Source organism: Sapajus apella, unplaced genomic scaffold, assembly GCF_009761245.1.
Source record: "Sapajus apella isolate SASKATOON/1434 unplaced genomic scaffold, GSC_monkey_1.0 scaffold4, whole genome shotgun sequence".
In the NCBI taxonomy this organism is placed as follows: Eukaryota; Metazoa; Chordata; class Mammalia; order Primates; family Cebidae; genus Sapajus; species Sapajus apella.
Window position 1 is genome coordinate 19,906,345 of NW_022436944.1, and position 7,578 is coordinate 19,913,922.

The window sequence follows — 7,578 nt, forward strand, 5'->3', positions numbered from 1 at the left end:
TTCTCCAGACATTTTAATCGTAAACCCCTTTGTCTAGACTAAAATGTGATTTCCTGGTTTCTCTGCTATTCTTGTTTGTTTGTTTCTTATTAAAATTGGGTAACCTACAGTTGTTCAAAAAAATTACTTGCATGTGTCAACTATTTATCATAACAAAAGATTACTCTAAATTAGAAGCTACATAAATGTTTTGAGGTTTAGCAGCCTCATTTGAATACATTTATAGATATCAGGCAGGATGACATTATGAACACAGGCATTTAACTTGTTGTTGCTCACTTCACCACCAATATAATTAATAGACTCTAAGCGTTAAATCAGCACAAGTTTTTGGAACTGGCGAAATAATTTTGATAAAACTTTCATGAATTCAGTACTAATAGAATCATATTAAATGAAGTTACCATAAAATGGCAATGTCTCCAGGGAGAAAAATAGGCTACATACAAATAAAGAAATTTTAAGCCTAGGGCATGTCTTTCATCATTTTGAATGAAAGAAATTAACAGAGATTGCCTTCTATCTTTTGAGAAGAAATTTTTGTTACCCCCAAAATCTCTAGCAAGCTAAGTTGTTAGTAAAACCCATGTACACATTGCTAAGTATGCAGGATCTGAGAGAGTATGCATCTTCCTGAAGATATATTAACTCAACAGTGACCTGGCTGCCTGTGATGAACCTTGGCTAGAAGAGATAAATGGTGAGTATTAAAGCTTACTCGATAATTTTTAAAGTCAGTTCTTATTACATTAACATATTAGTTTATTTCAATTCTAATAATGGTCTCATGTCAATTTAAAAAATCTGAAAATGTGATTTTGAAAAGGAAAAAGGAAAGTTTCTCTGAGATAGATTTTAAATTTTTATAATCCTAAATAATTAATATTTTGTCACATAGGTAACAAAATAGGTTAATAAAGTAAATTAAGTAAATAAATTTACCCAATTACATATAAAAATTTAATATTTGATGAACAGGACATTTGTATTTTTGAAATAGTAAGTTATTTATTGAATGTTACTGGCAATACTAGGTAGCTATTTGCAAAAATGGTAGAACTTGTTTCACATAAATACTTGATGAATTAAAGATTGATATCCAAAAGGGATTCTAAATATGTACCAGAAGAAAATATAGCTGAGCGTAACAGGGATATATAAAAATGTTTTCTAAACTTATATATACTAAGAATGAAAGCATAAATTAATCAACTAACAAATTTAACCTCATTTTTTTTTCTAGTTGTGTAGCTCACCATAAGGACTTTTTCTTACACTTATCCATAAGCAGCAGGAATAATGAAGGACTAAAACTCCAAAGCTGTAGAATATGGATGCAGCCATAGTTGACATACTCCAAAGTACACATAAACTGTCCAGAACCCTAATAAAAGAGCTTCATGGGAAGAAGAAGAGAAGAAAAGCAGCAGAGAAAGCACTTGGCAAGAGGGCTCAGTCACAGCAGATTTTAGAAGCACTACCAAATGTACCCTTCGAAAGATGAGAGGAACAACCAAAGGTGAAATATCTATATAGTTTCTTGAACAGCAGGAGCAAGAACAGAGGTGAACTGCTAGCAGCAGGAATCCTGGACTGGTTTGTTTTCTAGAAACAGAGAAAGTGGGGTTATATGAAGAATCACAGAGACATAGAATTTGGGGCAACCAAGAAAAATTTAGATTTGCAGTATAAAAATCAAGTAGCTGGAATACTACTAAAATACCTTTCTGACCAAAGGAAACTCTTGCAAATAACTGGTCCAGGAAAATTCAACTAATTTAACATTGGACTTAAAAAAAAATCAGCAGCAGAGCTTGGATTTTAAAATCACCATAAAAATAATATAAATAAGTTACATAAATTTCTAATAGATGAAGGATATTCTTCAGAAAATGTTGCAACTGAGCTTTGAAAAATGTAAGAAATAATTGTCCAATTTTATTTTTGTAATGAAGGAAGACCTCAAAGAAGAAATGCAAAAATTGAGGGACAAAATGGAAATAAATGAAACAAATAAAATATGATCTGCTAGAACTCTCAAAAGAAAAAAAGAAAAATAATGAACTCATAAAGAAAATTTTTTAAATATAGAAAAATAAAAGAAAATGAAAATTGTTTTTAAAATTGAAGTAATAGAGGAATTTTACGAAGCAACAAAAATTGAGGAACAATTAAAGAGGAGCTAAAAAGAAAAAAAAGTAGTAGTAAAAGAGAAGCAAAGGGATTTAGCCTGTACATAAAGATTGAAAACAATAAATAATGGAACAGATCTTTAAATATATAATTTTGAAAAACTTTCCTGAAATAATAAAGACCTGAATTAACAGCAAAATGTCAAAAAATTTGATTTTTAACATTGGAAATACTTATGAAAGCATCCAATTTTTTAAAAATTAAATGTTTATATGATTATAAAATTATTTTTTAAAACCTAAAATATAAACAATGGCCCATAAACAAAATAATTCAGATGTAACTCCACCAAAGATTTTAATCGTTAATATTTGATGTGTCTGTCTTAATTTTTCTATACCTAAGCATCTAATATGATATATTATAAAATATAATATGTAATAAAATAATATTTGATATATAGTTTAAGAGAACTATACTTAAATATGGGCTAATAAATAAACATAACTATATTTTGTCATGTATTTAGATATTTTTGACAATAATCTAAAAGTTTATGTTGAAAAAATACATTCATGCTCATAGCAGAAAAAATTACATAGAACAAAATTATGTAGAATGAAGAGTTCATCATCTTCCCATCTTAAGGTCTTTTCTTGGTAAATCTTCCAGAGGCTCTACATCTTAACACAAATAAGAATGTACTGTAAACAAGGTTTTGGACTTCTTTTTCATTAATAATGCACCTTTTTAGAGATCCTTCAACATCAATAATATAGATCTCATTGCTTTTGATGACCATATAGGGTCTCATTGAAAGGATGTACTACAATTTATCTAAATAGACTGTATGCTTATTTTCAATCTTTAGCTTTGCCAACTGTTTTGCAGTGGACACTTGTATACACTTGTATACAGATGTCAAATATGTGTTAGTATATCTAAAAGATAAATATCAGAAGTGCAATTGTGAGGTGAAAATATTAATGTATTTAAATGTTTTACAGCTATTTTCCCATAGATCTCCATATATGTTACCATTTTCCATACCCAGAAAGATAGAATGTAACTATATTCTTTCACCCTCACCACACTATATACTAACAGTTAAAAAAAAAATCCACCAATGATACGTGAATGAGTGGTACTGCATTGTTGTTGTAACTGGAATTTAAACATCATGATTAAGATTGAGAATCCTTACTGTCCACTTGCATTACTTTGAAAATTACCTGTTGAGAACTGATCTCATTTTGCTGTTGGGCATTTGTTGTTTTCTTATTGATATAAAATAGCTCTTTACATAGCAATTAAAATAATCTTTTGCATGTCATATGTGTTGCAATTAGTTTTTCCCAGATTGCCATACTTTTCTTAATGTTCCTATTTCTGCAGGCAAAAGTTTTATATTTTAATGTACTGAAAATTACTTTGTGACATAATTAGAAAGTTTTTCCCACACTATAATTTTATTTTTACTTTTTATGATTTTCTCTGTATTTAAACAACGTTTGTTAAATTAATTCATAGCATCCCATTGTATCAACGCACATAATTTGTTTTGCTTATTCTGCATAACTGGTTATTTAATTTGAATCTTTTTTTTAAATTGTAGGTAGTGTTATTTTTTTAAAATCTACATATTTTACATACATTATTTTAGGCATGTCTGTTTCCTTATGGTGCATTGTTTTGTACTGTAATTGTAGGTCAATGAGCATTCTCGTCTTTACACTTTATATTTCTAGCCCTGACAAATGGCCCTTTATGAACATAATAATTTACATGCCTACAAGCAGTATATGAGATATATTACTTCTTGACCCTATTACCTATAAATATATTTTCAATTGTAAATATTATGCTCACACTTACCTCAGAACCAATATTAATTACATTATGTATTCCCAGTCTTTTGTATTTTTTTCTTTCAACTTCATTTCCAGAGCTTTCTCTAAAATTGTTTTGTTTTCTGTGCCACTCAGAGAAAGGATTGACTGTAAGGAGAAAAGTGACATTTTGGTGAATGATAGACAAATTGCATAAAGAGAAACTCATGTTGCTACTCCTAGAAAGAGGAAGATCACTGTTTTGAGCAACATACCTAAAACTTCCCTTCTTCAACATAACAGTCCCATTTTTTTCCAGTAAGATAACAACATTGTCTCAATTGCATTATGACTACTTCTGCAGCCCATTTAAACTTTTGTCGTTTTCTGTTCTCACTTGTCTGGGGAAAAGATGGACTATTTCTGCTAGGGTGAATGAAGCACAGACTTCATGTCATTTCCTTCCATATCTATATCATTATGGGTGGCGGCAAGAGGAGAGCAATTCAGCCTTTCTCCACTGAAACCCTTCTATCACATTGTGTGCAAAGCTCCAGGCAGACAGGCTGGATGCTTGCATGTTCTCCAAAGACTGCAGTCATAAAACTGCTCCTGCAAGATCAGGCCCTTGCTAATTACAATACTAACATTAACTTTTTCATTCATGGTAGATTTTCATTCATTTCTTAAGGCTAATACTAATTGCAACTTAAAAAAAATAATGCTAAATAGGGCAAGCAATCTGGGAACCCAAATGGTATATTCCCCTCCTGATACACATTCTCTCATTAGACACATGAACAGAGGAGGGAAAAAAAAATCTCTCTAAAGAGCTGGCACTGCAAATTATTTTTTTTATAAATTATATTTGTTCTGGGGTTATTGAATATACTATTTTTTTATTTATAAAATGAGAGTTTGGGGATAATCGACTTGGTAAGCAGTCTCAATGGAGAATTTAAAATGAGGGAAAACATGGTGAAGAGGAAATAATAAGGGTAGTGAAGTACTAGATCTTGAAAAGTAATCTGGGATAAACCAAAGGGACATTTAATAAACATGATCTTTGTTAAATTTGCTTTGGATCTAGCTAGCAAAAATTCCAGAAATATTTTGCTAGTTAAGAAAATAACTGCTTTCCTGAAATGATTTCCCTCTCTGGTCTGTTACTTTTCTTCTACCTGCAATTATCATATAAAAATGTTAGCTAAAATAAAATAAATTTATCTTAATTGGATAAAAAGAAGGATGCACTTTTATTTCTTTATTTATTAATTTGGCAAGAATTTGTTGACATGTCCATCTATATAAGCAGTCATTTCCTTGTTAGGAAAATCAGAATTCTCACTTGCCTGTATTATTAACCCCAGGGATTTCTTGCCACAGGATTTGTTTACATTATAATTCAAAATTGAATTTTGGGCTTCTCCTTCCTAGAAATGTTTTTCTGTCATTAACAGAAGTCACATTAGCAGTGCATTTTTATCATAAAATGGGCTAAGTTTGAAGGGATTAGATAGACTAGTATAGGTGTTAAATTCTGGGTTGGGTTCAAGTAAATGTTAACTAAATTGAGATGGTAAGCATGTGTTCTGTCCTTAACCCAAGGCTCAGTAGCACATGCTACTGTGTATATGTGGCACCCAGATGTGGGACTTTGTCTTTTCTGGTTAACCAGTGTATTCAGATTTTGAGGACAGTATTTGGAGGCTGAGAGAACCCACAGTTTTCACATATGCAGAGGTGGGTTCCCTTAGCACTTATACTCACCCAGGGTAACCTCAGCCCTCAGGACTTGATTCAAAATGTTTCTTTCCATTCAGTATCTAGTCACTTTCAGGTTTTCCACAGCTGGAGAAAACCCTATTATGTGCTCAGTCTGATGATTACTCAGGGCTCAGATACAGAGATACTGATGTGGCAGGTCTTAAAGGGCCTTGTGCTCTACGTTGTCAGGTTTCTTTTACCAGTAATTAAAAATATATGCATCAACAGAAAGGAGAGGGAAATAGAAACAATAGTACTCACTCTTACTGTTAATATGGACCTTACAAGAATTGAAAACATAATCAAATCACTGCTTTTATCATATAATAAAATATAGACCATTATTAAACCTACTCAGAAGTAAGTTGCTTGTCAAATTATAGGTTCTGAAATATGACCAAATGCAGCAGAAGCCCATAAAGACAAGCACTTATTTGATGCCTAGGATTGCGGAATGTCAAGTAAATTAAAGGAAAATAGACCTCAGAAGAATAAATATGTCAGTTAAAACATGAATGTTCTTTTGCAATCAGTCAATTTCTAGTCTAGCCTATCAATGCTACCTTTTCCACTAGTCCTAATTTTGGTTGCAGGAACTTCCACTGGAGTGCTACCTGTTTTTTGGATTTCATGCAATATTACTTCCTTTTTTATTGCTGCTTCCAGCTATTGCTATCAAATGAAAATACATGAACAGCAGCAGTGAAACAACCTTCTCAGGAAGAGGACAGCAGACGAGACCTTCTTTTTGTGTTCCAGGGAAGAGGCACTTATCCCTGCAGTGTCAGCATTCCTCTGGAAGAATACCATACACTCTCTAAATACATGTGAGGATTGCGGTAAAGTGGACCATATTTGTAGCAAAATATAGGTACCCTAAATCTAGTAAGGGATTCACATCAACAACAACACAAGCCTTCATGGGAGAACTTTACTCAAAAAACCATTCCATAAGGCATTGGACTTAGATTTACAAGTGTGTTCTTCCAAATTCTTCAAGAAACAGATGTTTCCATCTAGTTAAACTCTTTGAGAGGTTATTCTGCGAATTAAAACGTCACATCAAAGCTAAACTGATAAAATATAAGGAGTTCAAAAACACTCTGGCACAATCTTACATATGAATTATTGTAAAAAATAAATAAAATATTAATGAGTGTAAAGGCATTTATAGTAAAGTGAATCACACGATAAAAACACTATTGGAGCTAATATTTTGTAACATTTCTAAAGGATCACACTAATGACATTATTTATGAAAATAAAGAGTAGAAATATTAAGAATGAAGAGCAATAGTTTTTATTGACCGATAATTGTATTTTCTGTATAGAAAAACAAAGTTAATCTGCTAAAATACTATTATTCAACTTTTGACCAAATACTAAAGAAATAATTGAATTCATAAATGTATTAAAGTACTATTGCTTCAATGTAATTAAGCTGTTTACTTAAAATATGCAAGTCATTCAATATTGACATTTATATTATTGAGAAGTTTTCAATATATTATCTTGAAAAATGCACAAAAATCCTTTATTAAGTGTTTTAGACTAGATTTTTTCAATAGAATTTTATTTCTTAGAGCAGTTTTAGTTTTACCACAAAATTAAGCAGAAGGTAGAAAGATTTCCCGTGTGTCTCCTGCCTCCTAATCCCACACAAACACCCATTTTCAACATTTCCCACCCATTTTCAACATACCACCAGAGGTGTACATTTGTTGCAGTTGACGAACCTACAATGACACAATCATTATCACCCAAAATCCATAGTTTACATAGGATGCACTCTTGGTGATGTACACTCTCTATGTGTTTAGACAAATTTATAACAACATGTATCCACCAT

General features: G+C 31.4%; 1 long non-coding RNA gene across 1 annotated transcript; it reads left to right on the top strand.

The window, feature by feature from the left end:
- Positions 1-245: 245 nt before the first annotated feature.
- LOC116540388 lies at positions 246-7,001 on the top strand. Its single transcript, XR_004264414.1, has 3 exons — positions 246-700; positions 1,244-1,519; positions 4,119-7,001. It is a non-coding gene; the product is annotated as an uncharacterized LOC116540388 (long non-coding RNA).
- Positions 7,002-7,578: the final 577 nt, after the last annotated feature.